At 41.7% G+C, this 20,622-nt stretch overlaps 2 long non-coding RNA genes across 2 annotated transcripts; both read left to right on the forward strand.

Moving 5' to 3' along the window:
* The first annotated feature begins 277 nt into the window (after window positions 1–277).
* On the forward strand, window positions 278–1,020 carry LOC147341229 (uncharacterized). Its single transcript, XR_015158262.1, has 2 exons — window positions 278–420; window positions 602–1,020. It is a non-coding gene; the product is annotated as an uncharacterized LOC147341229 (long non-coding RNA).
* Window positions 1,021–4,592: 3,572 nt separating this feature from the next.
* On the forward strand, window positions 4,593–19,053 carry LOC147341230 (uncharacterized). The gene is made up of 3 exons (XR_015158672.1): window positions 4,593–5,151; window positions 17,795–17,918; window positions 18,889–19,053. It is a non-coding gene; the product is annotated as an uncharacterized LOC147341230 (long non-coding RNA).
* The last annotated feature ends 1,569 nt before the right edge of the window (window positions 19,054–20,622 follow it).

Below are 20,622 nucleotides of genomic sequence, written 5' to 3' on the forward strand. Positions count from 1 at the left end.
GAAGGAAAGTCTGAAGGTCATGAGAAGAAGTACCATGCCCCTAAATCACCACTCCCCAGAATCAGACACACAGAGGTATCAGTATTGGGAAAGCTATGTCATGGCCTCCCTTAGCATACACCAGCCCATGCTGATGGGCAAAGTGGTACATTGTGATGTCTAATTCCCTCAAGCCACCACTGGCTAGGGGAGTGCCTAGCTGACCAATCAAATTGAAGGGTGTGGCTCCTCATTGTCCTGAGAAGGTATATATAGGGAGGTCAGAGGCAGAGATTCTGGGTTAGGCCACTTCATGGTATCATCACGACTAAGGTAACAAGGAAGCCACGGCAGCCAAGAAGAGTTGCAATGAGGTTAGCTTCAAGGATGAAAGGAAGAAAGAAGACCCTTTGTCAACGGAGATACAGAGGCAGTGTGAAGGTAAGATGACTCCATCTATGCTCACCATGTTATTCGTTGACTTTGCTGCCCAAGTCCTCTACACTGCCCCTGCCTGGCACAAAAGCCCTCATCAACCCACATCCCTTTTCATGAAGTCTCCCTTCCAAATCAGTTTTTATGCTCTTTCCTCAAAACTAGTAACCTTCCCTTGCCTTTACAGGCATGAAAGATGACCATGAGGTTCAGAAGGCCTCTACAAGGAACCCTGAAAAAGAAAATCCGATCATATGCCACTCAATTGAAGAAGGTGAAGAAAACAAGAAAGCCAAAGTGTTTTTTCTATTCCTATGCATGCAAGAAACTAAATCAAAGCAAAAAAAGGTACAGAAATATGAGGCAGAGTCAAAGAAAGAGGCAGAACCAAAAGAGAAGATAAGCTCAGCTGCCCCAGAATGAGATACCCTGGAGAAGTACAACCTGGGCAGCCGGTAACTGAATAGAAAAGGGCAGACAGTTTAGAATTGTGTCTCCAGAGGTCTGCTTTCTTAGAAATGGCCAACCAGGAAAAGACTGACTCTCACACTAACATAGTAAACTGATGGCTGCAATTAAAATAAAGATCAAACAGTGAAAAGATGATATTTTTGTGTGTGAGGGTGAATTTTCTGATGGAAGGGATGGAAAGAAGAGAAGAGGTGAGCACCTGAAAAGGGAGGGATATGGGGTCCCAAGAGATTGGGGGAACAGACCCTCAGGTCCCCAGTTAGCCAGGGTGTAGAGGTCTGGACTGGGTCAGGAGTCTGCATTGAAGATGGATAACCCTGCTTAACAATTGATCTCAGCGGCAAGGAGTAGTGGTGTGGTGTTACTGCCTTTGGGGTGTAGAATGACAATAGGGTCTAGACTGCCAGAACCTAGATGGGAAGAGGGTTTCACATGGGGATGGTGAATGTGAAGCTCCCCCTGAATGTGAAACTCTGACTGTGAATGTGAAACTCTGCCCCAGGATGGGCAGAAATCACCTCCTGGCCTCCTACCTCATAATGGGGTTTGTTGCATCACCTGCCTATGCTGTCAGCTAAAGGTGCTCAGGAGGCACAAAATGCTGATACAACTAAAACCCACAACTAGCACTCCCAATGACTAAAATGATGTTTAGAGGTAGCAAATCAAATTCAATTAGGCCACTGTTATGCTAAGAAATCGGTGGGAGAAATGTATTCCCAAAGGCAGGGCAGTGGGTGTGGCCCAATCCCAGTGCTGATGACAAATAGGATCATCCCCCACAGAGAATTTTTTTATTGGGGGAGGCACTATGCAGGTTGTGGGATCATAGTTCCCTGACCAGGGATTGAACCTGTTCCCCTTCTAGTGAAAACACAGAATCCTAACCACTGGACAGCCACGGTAGTTTGTACAGAGACTTTTGATACAAGTATTAATATAACACTGAGTAAAAGCTGGTCTTTCATTTATCACCATACCCTAGAATTTCTAAATAACGACAGTGGTAAAACATTCTTCCCCAATAAAGTCTTTTGTTAATCCATGTTCTACAAGTTTATCATGGTTTAAAAGTAAGAGTATGGAGTATTTAATTTGGTGTTAACTTTCATTTTGAAATGTTTAAAAAGGTTCCAGGAGTAGTCAATCAAATGTGGAAATATATAAGGCAGAGTCTCTGACCAGAGGAATCCCGTGTGTCTTCAGAAAATAGTTTATAAAAAACTAAAACACAGAGTTTCACCATCAGCATCAAAAGAGTTGAGTTCAGATTTTAAGTCAATGATATGGTATCTTTTATCTGGACTGCAGCTCCCTAATTAAATCTTTCTGGTACTTTAACTCCTGGAAGACCCAGTTGATGATTCAAAGTCAGTCACTGAATGTGATTTAAAATCAATAAGAATGAAAGACACCCTGGGTGTGCTGTCCTTTCAAAGGAAGTGGGAGCACTTTCATGCCTTGCCTGCAGAAAATTAATTACCTAAAGCAGCTACCAGGATGATATGGACAGAGAGACCATATATCTGCATATAGGTCAGTACTGTGATTTCAGATCTGCATATATAATCACCATTTAACACTATCACACTTTAACACCTGCAGTTTGACTTACTGAAATGCTTGCTGTTATAGGGAAGGCAACCAATTGCTAGGCCTGAAGAGCTGAAAATGAAAGTCGTTCAGTCCTGTTGGACTCTTGGCAAGCCCATGGACTATACAGTCCATGGAATTATCCAGGCGAGAATCCTGGAGTTGTTAGTCTTTCCCTTCTCAATGGGATCTTCCAATCCAGAGATGTAACCCAAGTCTCCAAAATCGCGGTTGGATTCTTTATCAGATGAGCCAAAAGGGAAGCCAAAGTATACTGAAATGGGAAGCCTATCATTTCTCCAGCAGAACTTCCCGACACAGGAATTGAACCAGGATCTCCAGAATTGTAGATGGATTCTTTCCCAACTGAACTATCAGGGAAGCCCTGAGGTGGACCAAAAGCTGATGTTAGAGGGCCTTGTTTCCCCAAAGTAGCCCTGGTATATATTTAAAAATACACTGATACACTGTCACTTTCCAGAAAGAGGTGAGGATGCATAAAGTTTAAAAAGGATCCAAGGACACCTAGAGTTAAAACAGAAAAAATATAAATAAGTCATGAGTTGAGAAAGGATATATCCAAGTAGGATAACACAAAACATCAATATCGGTCGCCTGTAGCTCTCCTGGAAAAGGACGGTATATTGTGATTCAGACATGTCAAATCCTATTGCAAATGCTCTTTTGGGTTTTGTGGTGGCAGTTTTTGCTCATTAGCACTTACAAAGAGTAGTACAAACTCTTTAGACTTCCACTTTTACAGGTTCCCTATGAATAGATTCCAGTTGACCTCTCTAGCTGTGTCCATAAGACCTTCTGCTTTTCTCTATGCCTGTGTCCATCCTGTCTTCTGTGACTCAGAAACTAGCAACCATCTAAGGCCAGCCTACTGGTCACCTCCCAAAGAAACTTCCTCAATCATTCTCTTGAGTATTAATTTTTTCATGTTTTCTAATCACTTACTGTTTAATACATGCAGCTTTTATGATAATTTTTTGAGTATGTATCTTATCAGAAATGCATGCCAGAGAGGTAAATGAAATAGAAATCAACAGTGTGGTGATATAGTATTATCAGAAGTTGAATTATCTAAGACTGTAAGGGAGAGAATCACTCTCTTCTGCCATGTATGTCTAAGAATTTGTTTGAAAATATAGTAAAAACCATAAACTAGAGACTGGATCAGAAGTCAAAGGAATTTAAATGAGAAGCTGCTTTTATCAGTGGTCAAGAGTAACATCATGAAGGCTGCCCATTTGAATGACACTGAAGGCAAAAGGCAAAAGCCAAAATAGTGCCCATGAACTCATGGTAAGAGCACAATACTGCTGGCTCAGAGGCTTCTCTTGTTTGGCAGAGGTTTATATTCTAAGAGTGAGAACACATCTACACAGGACCACATCCACATATCAGCAGGAATCAAGTGGGAGTCCCCAAACTCTACATGGTCTTGGCAGGTCCCTCATGCCATTACCTTTCCTACAGGCTTGTCACACATTTCTGCCTTGAGATGATCATGATTAAATTTTACCTTGCTGTTTCTTCAATTAATCACAGTGGGCAAACTAGACATCTGAATGCAAAAGAATGAAACTGGACCCTTACTTTATACCATTCACTAAACTCAAAGTTGATTTAAGATTTAAATAAATGTAAGATCTGAAACTATAAAATTACCAGAAGAAAACATACTGGAGAATTTATACAGCATCCATCTTAGAAATGATTTACTGTATGCGACACCAAAACACAGGCAACAAAAGGAAAAAATAAAAAAAGTAGGACTCAGTTTAGTTACATCGGTCAGTCGTGCCTGACTGTTTGCGACCCCATGGACTGCAGCATGCCAGTCTTCCCTGTCCATCACCAACTCCCGGAGTTTACTCAAACTAATGTACATTGAGTCTGTGATGCCATCCAACCATCTCATTCTCTGTTATCCCCTTTTCCTCCTGCCTTCAATCTTTCCCAGCATCAGGGTCATTTCAAATAGGTTAGTTCTTCCCTTAAGGTGGCCAAAGTATTAGAGTTTCAGTTTCAGCATCAGTCCTTCCAATGAATATTCAGGAGTGATTTCCTTTAGGATGGACTTGTTGGATTTCCTTGCTGTCCAGGGGACTCTCAAGAGTCTTCTCCAACACCAGAGTTCAAAAGCATCAATTCATTGGTGCTCAGCTTTCTTTATAGTCCAACTCTCACATCCATACATGACTCCTCAAAAAAGCTGCCTCCCCCAATCAACACATCAAAAACACATCTACATAGAAGCCGAAATGATGATTACCAAATGGGAAGTTGGGAGGGAGGAGGGATAAATCAGAAGTTGAGGATTAACTTATACACACCACTATATTTAAAATAGATAACCAACAAGGACCTACTACAAAACCACAGGGAACTTTGCTCAACATTCTTTAATGACATAAATGGGTAAAGAATTTGTAAAGAAATAGGTATATGTATGCATGCGTGCCTGTGCTCAGTCATTTCACTCATGTCCGATTCTTTGTGACACTATGGACTGCAGCCTGCTAAGCTCCACTCTCCATGGGATTCTCCTTGCAGGAATACTGGACACAGTTGTCATGGCCACCTGAAGGGATCTTCCCAACCCAGGGATTGAACCTGCACCTCCTGCATTGAAGGCAGATTCTTTACTAACTGAGCCAAGTGGTAAGCCCAAATACATGTATATGTAAAGCTGAATCACTTTGCTGTACACCTGAAACTAACACAACATGGTAAATCAACTATACTCAAAAAAAAAAAAAAAAAAGAATACATCAACATGTGGAACAATTAATTCAAAAGACTAATTGGAAAATGGAGAAAGATTCCTAAACCTAGGCTCTATTAAAGATCCACAGGGAATAGGGTAAGAAGGGAAAAGGAGCATTCAAGTCCTGACCTGTGCCCATGGGAGAGGACTCAGAATATAAGGGAGATTACGTGGGTGGAGATCTGCTGTGGGTGTGAGTGGTCGGGCCATATATTGGACACGCTGGTCCTGCGGTCTGACACAGGGAAGACAAGCATCCTTAGCTGGTTACAGGGACATGTGGACTAGCAGGAGGACTGTGGGAAGCCTGGACGCCCCCCTCCAGGAGCATGTGCTCAGGGCTTGCTCCCAAGTCAGGGTGAAGAGGACTGATTGAGACCACATTTGTGGCTTCCCATTTTCCCCACAACTACCCACCCCTACACATGTCCTGCTTACTTCATGTGGCTGCTCTGCACTGGAGCAGGGGCTGCCATGACGAGGCAGAGAGCTGGGATGTGGGAAGCAGAGGTGCATCTGGCCCAGGGTGGCATCTGTGTGGGACAGCTGGGTCCATGCTCATGGAGGGTACTTACACAGTCAGCCCACCGGGAGAAGTCCTGATCTCTGATGGAGGCCAGACTGCCACAGCAGATGACCCAGTATGTGCCCAGAGCCCATGAGGGCCTCACCTGCCCAATAGAAACCCCTCTTCCACAAGGTAGGGCAGCAGAGGCAGGGGGAACTGATCAGTTGTGAGGGACCAAGGGGTCTCAGACCAGAAGCTATGTTTAAGCAGGGTGGGAGAAGCTACTGCTGGTGCTGGCACAAATGGCACATTGGAGGTAGTGTGGACCTCTGTCAGCAGCCAGCCTATAGATTGGCTCCTTTGTCCAACATGCCCAGGCCCCTCTTATCCCTCTGTGGCAAGGGTTGCAGTGCAGGGAGAGGGGAGGGCACATACTTAGAGGGAACACAGGCTGGTCTGGCCTGACAATCAGGACCTCTGCTCCAGAAACTTGGGACCCCACCCTGCCCACAATATAGCTGAGAAGGCCAATGAGAATAGAGGAAGTCTGTGCCTCACATCTGGCTTTAGCCCTGGCACCACAGATCTCCTCCAAAGGTGATAGCTGATGGCACACCCTGAGGAAATATGTGACTTGTGGTCCATCAAATCCTGCCCCACTCTGGGTACCGCACAGACTGTACAGTCATGCTCCCCCACAAGAACATCCCATCAAGACCATAATAGATAACTGATGCACTTTAATCCAGAGAGGCAGAAAAAAATGGGAAGGACTGATGCTGAAGTTGAAACTCTAATAAACTTTAATACTTTGGCCACCTGATGCGAAGAACTGACTCATTTGAAAACACTCTGATGCTGGGAAAGATTGAATGCAGGAGGAGAATGGTACAACAGAATAAGATGGTTGGATGTCATCACCGACTCAATGGACATGAATCTGAGTAAACTCTGGGAGTTAGTGATGGACAGGGAGGCCTGACATGCTGCAGTCATGGGGTTGTAAAGTGCTGGACATGGCTGAGCAGCTGAACGGAACTGAGAAAAATGGGAAGACAGTAGGAATGGTCTCCATTGAAAGACTGTGAGACAGCCTCTGACAAAACAACCAAAAAACAGAGGTATATACAGTACTAGGTAAAGATTCAGAAGAATTAGTAATGATAATGCTAACTGAATTAGAATAAAAACGAAAAAAAAAAGAAAAAAACCACCGTGAAAATTCTAAAAAGGAACTTGAAAAAAGAACCAGAGCTGAAGAATACAGTAACTGATATGAGAAACACAAAAAGTAAACAGCAGATCAGATAATACATCAGTTAGTTCTGTCACTCAGTTGAGTCCGACACTTTGTGACCCCATGAATTGCAGCACACCAGGCCTCCATGTCCATCACCAACTCCTGGAGTTCACGCAAACCCATGTCCATTGAGTTGGTAATGCCATCTAGCCATCTCATCCTCTGTCGTCCACTTCTCCTCCTGCCCCAATCCCTCCCAGCATCAGAGTCTTTTCCAATGAGTCAACTCTTCGCATAAGGTGGCCAAAGTATTGGAGTTTCAGCTTTAGCATCATTCCTTCCAAAGAACACCCAGGGCTGATCTCCTTTAGAATGGACTGGTTGGATCTCCATGCAGTCCAAGGGACTCTCAAGAGTCTTCCCCAACACCATAGTTCAAAAGCATCAATTCTTTGGTGCTCAGCCTTCTTCACAGTCCAACTCTCACATCCATACATGACTACTGGAAAAACTATAGCCTTGACTAGACAGACCTTTGTTGGCAAAGTAATGTCTCTGCTTTTCAATATGCTATCTAGGTTGGTCATAACTTTCCTTCCAAAGAGTAAAGATCTTTTAATTTCATGGCTGCAATCACCATCTGCAGTGGTTTTCGAGTGCAAAAAAATAAAGTCTGACACTGTTTCCTCATCTATTTCCCATGAAGTAATGGGACCAGATTCCATGATCTTTGTTTTCTGAATGTTGAGCTTTAAGCCCACTTTTTCACTCTCCTCTTTCACTTTCATCTAGAGGCTCTTTAGTTCCTCTTCACTTTCTGCCATAAGGGTGGTGTCATCTGCATATCTGAGGTTATGCATATTTCTCCCAGCAATCTTGATTCCAGCTTGTGCTTCTTCCAACCTAGCGTTTCTCAGGATGTACTCTGCATAAAAGTTAAATGAGCAGGGTGACAGTATACAGCCTTGACATACTCCTTTTCCTATTTGGAAACAGTCTGCTGTTCCATGTCCAGTTCTAACTGTTGCTTGCTGAGCTGTATATATGTTTCTCAAGAGGCCAGTCAGGTGGTCTGGTATTCCCATGTCTTGAAGAATTTTCCACAGTTTATTGTGATCCACACAGTCAAAGGCTTTGGCATAGACAATAAAGCAGAAATAGATGTTTTTCTGGAACTATCTTGCTTTTTTGATGATCCAGCAGATGTTGGTAATTTGGTCTCTGGTTCCTCTGCCTTTTCTAAAACCAGCGTGAACATCTGGAAGTTCATGGTTCACATATTGCTGAAGCCTGGATTGGAGAATTTTGAGCATTACTTTATACTGTGTGAGATGAGTGCCATTGTGTGGTAGTTTGACCTCTTTCGCATTGCCTTTCTTTGGGATTTGCATGAAAACTGACCTTTTCCAGTCCTGTGGCCACTGCTGAGTTTTCCAAATTTGCTGGCATATTGAGTGCAGCACTTTCACAGCATCATCTTTCAGGATTTGAAATAGCTCAACTGGAATTCTATCATCTCCACTAGCTTTGTTCATAGGGATTCTTCCTAAGGCCCACTTGACTTCACATTCCAGGATGTCTGGCTCTAGGTGAGAGTTCACACCATCGTGATTATCTTGGTCATGAAGATCTTTTTTGTACAGTTCTTCTGTGTATTCTTGCCATCTCTTCTTCTTAATATCTTCTGCTTCTGTTAGGTCCATACCATTTCTGTCCTTTATCAAGCCCATCTTTGCATGAAATCTTCCCTTTGTATCTCTAATTTTCTTGAAGAGATCTCTAGTCTTTCCCATCCTGTTGTTTTCCTCTATTTCTTTGCATTGAACATTGAGGAAGGCTTTCTTATCTCTCCTTGCTGTTCTTTGGAATTCTGCATGCAGATGCTTATATCTTCCCTTTTCTCCTTTGCTTTTCACTTCTTTTTTTTTTTTTTTTCCACAGCTATTTGTAAGAATGCATAGTAGTGGAAATCACCAATCAGAGTAGCTAAAAGAAAATTCAACAAAAAAAAACGAGAACATTTTAAGAGACTTATGGATAACATTAAGCATATCAGCATTCACATTATAGGCATCTCAGAAGGACAAAAGAGAGAGAAGATGGTAAAATGTATTTGATGAAATTATGACTGAAAACTTTCCAAACCAGAAGAAGGGAACAACCAAGTACAGAAACCACACAGAGTATGCAACAAGGTGAACCAAAACAAACCCCCACTAACATATAGTATAATTAAAATGGCAGAAGTAAGAAGTAAAGAGAGTATTCAAAAGGCAACAAGAGACAACACAGAATCATATAAAAGGGAACTCCTGTAAGGCCATTTGCTGAATTTTGTATAAAAACATTGCAGGCCAGAATGGAGTGGCATGATATATTGATATTTAAATTGTGGAAAGAGAAATATTTACAACCTGGTTTATCTCCCCAGTAAGACTTTCAATTCCAAATTGAAAGAGAAATAAAGAACTATTCAGTTCAGTTGCTCAGTCGTGTCCCTATCATACCGACCCCATGGCTTGCAGCATGCCAGACCTCAGACACACACACACACACACACACACACAATGGGATATTACTAAGCCACAAAAGAGAACGAAAATCTGCTACATGCAACAACGTGGATGGGCTTGTGAGGTATTTTCATTAGTGAAATAAGTCATATTAGAGAAAAAGAAAGACAAAGACTGTGTATTATCATTTATATGTGGACTTTAAAAATACAACAAACTACATAATGTAAATGACCAAGACTTGCCCATGAGCCTCCAGGAGTTTTCAGCGGAGGCATAGGTCAGTGGTGGCCTGCTGCAGGGTTAGGGGCAGTGATTGCAGCAGTGCAAGCAAGGGACCTTTTGAAGGAGGTTCCATTATCTTCTTTACCTCTAGGATAGTTTGGCCTCAGGTCAAATAAAAGGGAGAGAACACAGCCCTGCCCTTCAGCAGAAAATTGGATTAAAAATTTACTGAGCCTGGCCCCACCCATCAGAACAAGACCCAGGCTCCCCCTCAGTCAGTCTCTCCCATCAGGAAGCTTCCATAAGCTTCTTATCCCTCTCCATCAGAGGGCAGAGAGAATGAAACTCACAATCACATAAAACTAAACTACTGCACAATTGCACTCATCTCACACACTAGTAAAGTAATGCTCAAAATTCTCCAAGCCAGGCTTCAGCAATACGTGAACTGTGAACTTCCAGATGTTCAAGCTGGTTTTAGAAAAGGCAGAGGAACCAGAGATCAAATTGCCAACATTCACTGGATCATCGAAAAAGCAAGATAGTTCCAGAAAAACATCTATTTCTGCTTTATTGATGATGCCAAAGCCTTTGACTGTGTGGATCACGATAAACTGTGGAAAATTCTGAAAGAGATGGTAATACCAGACCACCTGACTGGTCTCTTGAGAAACCTATATGCACGTCAGGAAGCAATAGTTAGAACTGGACATGGAACAACAGACTGGTTCCAAATAGGAAAAGGAGTACGTCAAGGCTGTATATTGTCACCCTGTTTATTTAACTTATATTCAGAGTACACCATGAGAAACGCTGGGCTGAAAGAAGCACAAGCTGGAATCAAGATTGCCGGGAGAAATATCAATAACCTCAGATATGCAGACGACACTACTCTTATGGCAGTAAATGAAGAGGAACTAAAAAGCCTCTTGATGAAAGTGAAAGAGGAGAGTGAAAAAGTTGGTTTAGAGCTCAACATTCAGAAAACAAAGATCATGGCATCTGGTCCCATCACTTCATGGGAAATAGATGGGGAAACAGTGTCAAATGCCGGGGTCCAGCCCCGGCTGATCCAGGGTATTTGAAGGAGAGATGGCTTTGGTGACCTATTTATTTATTTATTTATCAAAGATATAAAGAGTAATAGAATGAGGATAGCTCAGTATGAAAATTCAGCGGAGAAAAGAAGCTGAGTAGCTTGGTTTATGCGGAAAATCAATATAACCTGTGACACCAGGTTAGCTCTGACCACGGAGGCCGCAGGCGCCCTCTCGAATAGTGGAAGGTGCCCCACCTTAGACACCTTCTCGAGTGGGTCTTAAAAGCCCAGGCAAATAAATGGTCGCAGAGGACCTCCGCACTCCAGATGGAGACTCAGCTGTAAGTCAAGGAGTAAAATGACATGGGGAGACCAAGCTTTGGTGAGCAAGGCCCGTAGCTTTATTTTCAACAGGGGTTTTTTATACCCTAAGTTACACATAGAGAAAAATAGGGGATGCAAAGTCAGCAGTCTTTGATCCTTATCAAAACCAGGGTTTCTATCCTGCAAATTTATCATATACAAATGGTTTAGGTGATTCACATCATCTTCTGGCCAGAAGGCCTATTAACATTTTATGACTCTTGACGAAGACTTATTTTCTCTAAGGGTAATTATTTTAAGGTTTGGCGCCATCTTCCGAAGGTGTTAGATAAAGTTGCATTCCTATAGGGCGGATGCGTAATGGGTTTACAACAAAGGAAAGAATTTATTACCTTAAGGGTCTAAAGTTGCTAACACCAAGGCCACTACTTATTTCTTCTACATACCAACTATATTAATTAATACATATTCAAGGATACAATACAGGGGATGTGAAAACTTGGAAACAAGCATTGGCTCATCAATGAAATCTTTTACTAGTTTTATTCTGACAGTTTCTAACTCTCTGAGAAGCTCCAAGCTATTTGAATATCTTAAGCTTCCCATGCCTCTCGAGGCTGGGAGACTGTAAACATGCATAGCTGTAGGAGTCCAGGTAAACTTGTCAGGTGAGTTAGAGAGCTATCTGAGGGGTTTAGATTTAAACACTCCTAATTGCCCAGGAACTTTATTAATTGGAGCTGTAAGTTAACTCTTTGACAGAGAGAGCGAGATGGTGGTGGGGGACAGCCCCCAGTAAAGTCAGAGGTGAGAGCACAAAGCAATAAAGTAGGCAGACTCTGGTTTTTTTTGGGGTAGATGCTCGAGAATATCCAGGGGGACTCCTGAGGCTCGATTCCGCCTTTGCGTATGCCGAGCCTCCTTCCTCATGACCTTTGTCGTGAGTGGAATGCCTCACCGGCTCCCGGCAGTCAAACTTTATCTTTTGGGGCTCCAAAATCACTGCAGATGGTGACTGCAGCTATGAAATTAAAACACATTTACTCCTTGGAAGGAAAGTTATGACCAACCTATATAGCATATTCAAAAGCAGAGACGTTACTTTGCCAACAAATGTCCTTCTAGTCAAGGCTATTGTTTTTCCAGTGGTCATGTATGTGAGAGTTGGACTGAGAGGAAAGCTGAGTGTCTAAGAATTGATGCTTTTGAACTGTGGTGTTGGAGAAGACTCTTGAGAGTCCCTTGGACTGCAAGGAGACCCAACCAGTCCATTCTAGAGGAGATTAGTCCTGGGTGTTCTTTGGAAAGAATGATGCTAAAGCTGAAACTCCAGTACTTTGGCCACCTCATGCAAAGACTTGACTCATTGGAAAAGACTCTGAGGCTGGGAGGGATTGGGGGCAGGAGGAGAAGTGGAAGACAGAGAATGAGATGGCTGGATGGCATCACCGACTCGATGGATGTCAGTCTGAGTGAACTCTGGGCATTGGTGATGGACAGGGAGGCCTGGCATGCTGCAATTCATGGGGTCACAGAGAGTCGGACACGACTGAGTGACTGAACTGAACTGAACCAATCTGATCACATGGACCACAGCCTTGTGTAACTCAATGAAGCTATGAACCATGCAGTGTAGGGCCACCCAACACAGGCAGGTCAAGTAGGAGAGCTGTGACAAAACGTGGTCCACTGGAGAAAGGAATGGCAAACCACTTCAGTATTATTGCCTTGAGAACCCCATGAAGAGTATGAAAAGGCAAAAAAAAAAAAAAAAATAGGACACTGAAAGCTAAACTCCCCAGGTCAGCAGGTGCTACTGGAGATCAGTAGAGAGCTAACTGCAGAAAGAATGAAGAGACAGAGCCAAAGCAAAAACAATACCCAGTTGTGGATGTGACTGGTGCTGGAAGTTTTCAGTCTGTCTGCCCTCTGATGGAGAAGGATAAGAGGCTTATGGAAGCTTCCTCATGAAAGAGACTGACTGAGGGGGAATCTGGGTCTTGTTCTGATGGGCGGGGCCATGCTCAGTAAATATTTAATCCAATTTTCTGTTCAAGGGTGGGGCATGTTCCCTCCCTGTTATTTGACCTGAGGTCAAATATGGTTGAGGTAATGAAGATAATGGGACCTCCTTCAAAAGGTCCCATGCAGGCACTGCTACACTCAGTACCCCCAACCCTGCAGCAGGCCACTGTTGAACCATGCTTCTGCCCAAGACTCCTGGACACTCACAAGCAAGTCTGGGTCAATCTCTTTTGGGGTCACTGCTCCTTTCTCCTGGGTCCTGGTACACACACGTTTCTGTCTATGCCCTCCAAGAGTCTGTTTCCCCAGTCTTGTGTAAGTTCTGGCAACTCTATGGTGGGGTTAATGGCGACCTCGTCCAAGAGGGCTTATACCATATCCAGGTCTACTGCACCCAGAGCCCCAGCCCCTGCAGCAGTCAACTGCTGACCCGTACCTCTGCAGGAGACACTCAAACACAGTTCTGTCTCAGTCTCTGTGGATGCTCTGGGTCCTGGTGCACACAAGGTTTGTTTGAGCCCTCAACAATACCCTGGTGAGTATTGGGTTTGATTGTAAATGCAATTTTGCCCGTCCTACAATCTTGCTGGGGCTTCTTTGCCCTTGGACATGGGGTATTTTGTTTTGGTGTGATCCAACATTCTTCTCTTGATGGTCATTCAGCAGCGAGTTGTAATTTTGGAGTTCTTTCAGAAGTTGAGTGCATGTCCTTCTACTCTGCCATCTTGGAGAAAATGTTGAGAATGGAGAAGGTTATAAATGTGTGGACACAGGGAATAGATGGGAGATATCCATACCTTCCTCACAATCTTGCTGTGAATCAAACTGCTCTAAAAATAATGACCTTAAAAATGAAACAAACAATAATCATTCACATGTCACTTATTTTGTCAAAGGCTTCTAGGGCACCCAAAGTTGGATAAGCTACATCCTTGATCCAGTTGACTGCTCTCAGATCCTTCTACTCTTCTACTTAAAATTCTATCATAGTTTCAGGGTACAGGGGGTAGTGGAAGTATAAAAAGAGAAGCACAAAGATGATCCTTTTTTGTGACAAAATAACTCCTTATCTTGACTGTGCTGGTAGTTACATGAACTTAATACATTTGATCACATATCCAGGCACTATGGCTAAGCCAATGTGACAAATAAAGTTAACCATGACATGGACTGAAGTTTATAAATTGCCTTTTATTGTGAGCTTTGTTGGATTAAAAAAAAATGCTCTAAAGAAATGAGGGAGTTGATTTGAAAAAATGATTACAATAGGTAAAATGAACAATATTTGAAAGTGTCTCCTAGTCAGCCAGAAAAGAATCTTATTTTGTAGGAGTTAACAAATGTCCATCTAGTTAAAGCTATGGTTTTCCCAGTAGTCACGTATAGATAGATATGAGAGTTGGACTATAAAGAAAGCTGAGCACCGAAGAACTGATGCTTTTGAATGGTGGTGTTGGAGAGGACTCTTGAGCATCCCTTGGACAGAAAGGAGATCCAACCAGTTCACCCTAAAGGAAATCAGTCCTGAATATTCATTGGAAGGACTGATGCTGAAGCTGGAACACCAAACTTTGGCCACCTGATGTGAAAAACTGACTCATTTGAAAAGACCCTGATGCTAGGAATGATTGAAGGTGGGAGGCTAAGGGGACGACAGAGGACAAGATGGTTGGATGGCATCACTGACTCAATGGACATGAGTTTGAGTAAGCTCCTGGAGTTGATGATGGACAGGAAAGACTGGCATGCTGCAATCCATGGAGTAGCAAAGAGTCGGACATGACTGAACAACTGAACTGAATACTGAACTGTGTGAATGTAACAACAACAACAACAAAGCAGACCTACAGATATAGAGGACAAATTAGTGTTTATCAGTGTGGGGGGGGGAGGGGCAAGATGCCAGTATGGGGTTAATGCATACAAACTACTATGTGTAAAATAGATCAGCAAGGAGGACATATTGCACAACACAGGGAAATATAGCCATTTTTTTCATAATAACATTAAATGGAGTATAATCTATAAAATAGTGAATCACTATGCTGTATACTGTTACTAATATTGTAAGCCAATTATATTTCAATTAAAAAAACAAAGTGAAAATGCAACCTAAAGAAATGGAGATAGGTTTTACATATCATACATCTGATGAGGCATTGTTGTTGTTGTTGTTTAGTCACTCAGTCATGTCTGTTTCTCTGCGACCCCATGGACTGCAGCACACCAGGCCTGGGGTACCTGTCCATTACCAACTCCTGGAGCTTACTCAAACTCATATCCATTGAGTCAGTGATGCCATCCAACCATTTCATTCTCTGTCATCCCCTTCCCCTCCTGTCTTCAATCGTTCCCAGCATCAGGATATTTTCTAATGAGTCAGTTCTTCCCATCCACTGGCCAAAGTATTGGAGTTTCAGCTTCAGTCCTTACAATGAATATTCAAGACTGATTTCCTTTAGGATTGACTGGTTTGATCTCCTTGCAGTCCAAGGGACTCTCAAGAGTCTTATGCAACACCACAGTTCAAAATCATCAATGTTTTGTTTTTTGTTTGTTTGTTTGTTTGTTTTTTGAATGCTGGTGTGCGTGTGTGTAATTTGCTGGGTTGTGTCTGACTCTTTGCCACCCCATGGACTGCAGCACACCAGGCTCTTCTGTCCATGGAATTCTACAGGCAAGAATACTGTAGTTAGGGAGCCATTCTCTTCGCCAGGGGATTTTCCTCACACAGGGATCAAACGTGAGCCACCACGGGGGCTCACACCCATCAGAATAGCTATCATCAAAAAGACAAATGAAAGTAAGTTCTGTCTGGAGGGTGTGGAGAAACGAAACTCTCCTGCATTGCCAGTGGGAATGTAAATTGGTGTGGCCAGTAGAGAAAGCAGTGTGATGTTTCCTCAGAAAATTAAAAATATGTACAAGTATATTATCCTGCATTCTCAACTCTAGGTATCTATTAGAGGAAATAAAATCAGGATCTAGAATAGACACAAGCAATCTCATGTTTATTGCAGCATTATTCACAACAGACAATAAGCAGAAACCAACTAAATGTCCACTAACAGGTGAATGGATAAAGAAAGTATGAGATATGCATACATATTCAACTTTGAAAGGAAAGGAAACCCTGTCATATGTTACACTATAGTTGAAACTTGAGACAATCATAAGTGAAATAAACCAGTCACAGAAGGAGAAATACTGGATGATTCCATCTATATAAGTTATCCAAAGTAGTCAGACTCAGAGAAGCAGATGGTAAAATGTTGCCAGCTTTTGCGGAGTTGCTTTGCAATGGGTGTTGAGTTCTGCACCAAGATTAACTATTTCTAGAGGTCTGCTGTATAACAGTGGACATCTATTTATCAAGAGTGTGCTGTACACATAAAATTTGTGTTTAAATATTATATGTTTTTAACCTGAATGAAAAAGAAAAAAATACATATCCTCCTGCTTTTTATATATGTTAATGACAGTTATGAAAAGAAGCCAAGAGTTCTGAGTCACCCATCCTTCATTTCCTGGACTCTGAAAGGCATTCTGCATCCTATTTTCTGATGATTTGTCTAACCTGCCCTCAACTCCTGAAACTCATTCTCTGAATTCCTTGGAAGTGATCACCATCAATATAAATGCCTCCATTTGCAAAATATCTCATCTTTTCACAGCACAGACCCCACTGTTCCTCCTCCTTGTTGCAGGCATTTACAGACCCTTGGCTGGCTATCACTCTCTCACACACAACTCTTGACTTAATTATGGGCAATTTCAATATAAGCAAAGATAGTCCAACCAGTCCCCTGTCCTCTCACTTCCTTTTCCTCTACTCCAGTGAACTTATTTTCCACCCCCTTACTCAATCATTCCCATGTGCGTGTTCAGTTGCTCAGTTGTGTCTGACCCTTTGTATCCCCGTGGATGTAGCCCTCCAGACTCCCCTCCCCATGGAATTTTTCAGGAAAGAATACTGGAGCAGGTTGCCATTTCCTGCTCCATGGGATCTTCTCAACCCAGTGCCACCTGAGAAGCCCAGTCATTCCCATGGCCATGTCCTAAGACTTTATTCTTTACAATAATGACAACTCTTTCACAGTCCTATTCCTTAACTGTAACCTCCTAGCTTTTGGAAATAGGAATTGTGGAAGAGTTGTGGTTATTGAAAAGAATAAAGTCTAAAACATTCCTCAATCACTCTACGATCTGTAATACACTGAACCTACAACATTTTGTTATCTGTCACTCCACTTATATCCTCAGATTCCTCATTATACAGATTATTTTATAGTCAGTTATCAGAATCACTAATTGCATGCATGTCTCTTTCCAATAGCACTGTTGTTTTAATGTGGGTAAATCATTACTATGATAGGTTAATATTTCAAAATTCCCGGTACTACATGAACTAAAGCTTTGTGGATGGATTAGAGAGGGGTGAATCTGGGTTATAAGAATGGAATTGGCAAGACTTATTAACAGTGGGAGATTAGAAACAATAAGTAACTAAGGATGACTTCTATTTTTCTATCTTGGGACATGGAGTATAGATTGTAGAGACATTAACTGGCTTAAGTGAATACAAGGAGGGACATTCATTTGTATGGGAGAAGATAATGTGCTTCCAGTCCCAATGTGTTTTAATTGCCTCTGTGTCATTCAGATGGACATATCCAGCTAGCAGCTGAAATACATGGCCAAAGACCTCAGAAGAAAATTCAGAACAGAAGTTACTGAAGTATATAGTAAGGAAGTTAAATCCATATGAGTGAAGGAAATCATTTAAGGTAAACCATATAAAACGAAAAAAAGAGAAGAGACTACATCGAGATCAAAATAAAACCTGCTTTGTAAATGTTTGGCTTAGTTTTTTTTTTTTTTTTTTAATTTTTATTGATATCAGTTACAGTGTGTAGTCAACATACGATTATCTAATTCTCTCCCCAAAGAGGGAAACTATAGAAAAATAGAAATACATTTATCTGTATAACAAGCTATATAATTCTTCTAAAATACATATTTATTGCATAGCACCAAAGAGACGGACTGTGGTGCTTCCTAGTTGGACAGTGCTAAAGAATATGCTTCCAATGCAGGAGATGTAAGAGATGCAGGTTCGATAAATTATAAGAAAAATTGTTTTCTGATTAGAACATGACCTTACATGGTAAGAAGATGCACTGCTTTATTTCATTCTCATATATTTTGTTCCTATGGGCTTTTTTTCTTATGATATAAGATGCACTATAAAGATTCATCTATTTATGTTAGGATCTCTGTAAACAAAGCCCTGTCTAAAATATTAGATCTAAGTGCCTTAAGTATTCTGACTCTCATACAAATTCCAGCATCTAAGATGATATGTCTGCCCTTAAATACTGGAAGAGAAAAGAAGATTTATCCAAAATCATTGATTGCCTATTAAATCCTAAAAAAAAAAAAAAAAAAAAAATTAAACAGGCAGGACTAGGGCTCTGCTTGGTTATTTTCCCATTTGCTTTTAGAAATTTTCTTCACTCAAATATAGCATCATCATTCTGTAACAAGAACAATGCCATTTCCTGACGTTATCTATAAAGTCAAATGGAAAATTAGGTTATAAATTTGGCCCTGTTTTTTCTTGGATATGTGATGTTCACAAGTCATTTGCTTGCTCTAGTGCTCAGTTCCTTATGTAAAATGATTTAAAATATATAATTATCAAGAGGATTAAGTAAAGGACTGCTTCACAACATGTATATTAACTCTCTCCAACAGAGTTCCACAAAACCAGGAGTTCTTCTCTATTGTCCCAACTGATGTGCCCAGGAGAATCCTTAGCACAAAGTAGGTAATCAATAAATACGTTTGGAATGGATGAATTAATTTGATCTTATTTTACATGACTTTAACATCTTTCAAATTGCAAACTAAATAAAACACACACACACACAAAAAAAAGACATACAGAAAAACATTCACATCAATAAAAATAGGTAAAACTATTTCATGGAAGCCTGAGATCACAATATAGTTGTTTTCAATGAGAAACACAAATCAGACCAAGTAGAAAATCTTAAAATATGAAAAAGAGGAAACACTCTATGTCATAATTTCTATTCATCTCACTTTTTAAATAAGCTTACAGTAAGGAACAATCCCAAAGAAAGGCAATGCCAAAGAATGCTCAAACTACCACACAATTGCACTCATCTCACATGTTACTATAGTAAAGATCAAAATTCTCCAAGCCAGGCTTCAGCAATACATGAATCATGAACTTCCAGATGTTCAAGCTGGTTTTACAAAAGGCAGGGGAACCAGAGATCAAATTGCCAACATCTGCTGGATCATCAAAAAAGCAAGAGAGTTCCAGAAAAAAACATCTATTTCTGCTTTATTGACTATGACAAAGCCCTTGACTGTGTGGATCACAATAAACTGTGGAAAACTCTGAAAGAGATGGGAATATCAGACCACCTGACTGGCCTCTTGAGAAACCTATATGCAGGTCAGGAAGCAACAGTTAGAACTGGACATGGAAAAACAGACTTGTTCTAAATAAGAAAAGGAGTACCTCAAGGCTGTATATTGTCATCCTGCTTATTTAACTTATATGCAGAGTACATCATGAGAAACGCTGGGCTGGAAGAAGCACAGACTGGAATCAAGATTGCTGGATGAAATATCAATAACCTCAGATATGCAGATGACACCACCCTTATGGCAGAAAGTGAAGAGGAACTCAAAAGCCTCTTGATGAAAGTGAAAGAGGAGAGTGAAAAAGTTGGCCTAAAGCTCAACATTCAGAAAACGAAGATCATGGCATCTGGTCCCATCACTTCATGGGAAATAGATGGGGAAACAGTAGAAACAGTGGCAGACTTTTGGAGCTCCAAAATCACTGCAGTTGGTGATTGCAGCCATAAAATTAAAAGACGCTTACTCCTTGGAAGGAAAGTTATGACCAACCTAGATAGCATATTCAAAAGCAGAGACATTACTTTGCCAACAAAGGTCTGTCTAGTCAAAGCTATGGTTTTTCCAGTGGTCATGTGTGGATGTGAGAGTTGGACTGTGAAGAAAGCTGAGCACCAAAGCATTGATGCTTTTGAATTGTGGTGTTGGAGAAGACTCTTGAAAGTCCCTTGGACTGCAAGGAGATCCAACCAGTCCATTCTAAAGGAGATCAGCCCTGGGTGTTCTTTGGAAGGAATGATGCTAAAGCTGAAACTCCAGTACTTTGGCCACCTCATATGAAGAGTTGACTCATTGGAAAAGCCTCTAACACTCGAGGGATTGGGGGCAGGAGGAGAAGGGGACGACAGAGGATGAGATGGCTGGATGGCATCACCGACTTGATGGACCTGAGTTTGAGCGAACTCCAGGCATTGGTGATGGACAGGGAGGCCTGGCGTGCTGCAATTCATGGGGTCACAAAGAGTCGGACATGACTGAGTGACTGAAATGGACTGAACTGAAGATACCATTACACACCTATTAGAATGTCAA

The sequence above is a fragment of the Bos grunniens genome, chromosome X (assembly GCF_055505025.1).
Source record: "Bos grunniens cultivar Pamir isolate PY7600 chromosome X, Bosgru_T2T1.0, whole genome shotgun sequence".
Classification (NCBI taxonomy): Eukaryota; Metazoa; Chordata; class Mammalia; order Artiodactyla; family Bovidae; genus Bos; species Bos grunniens.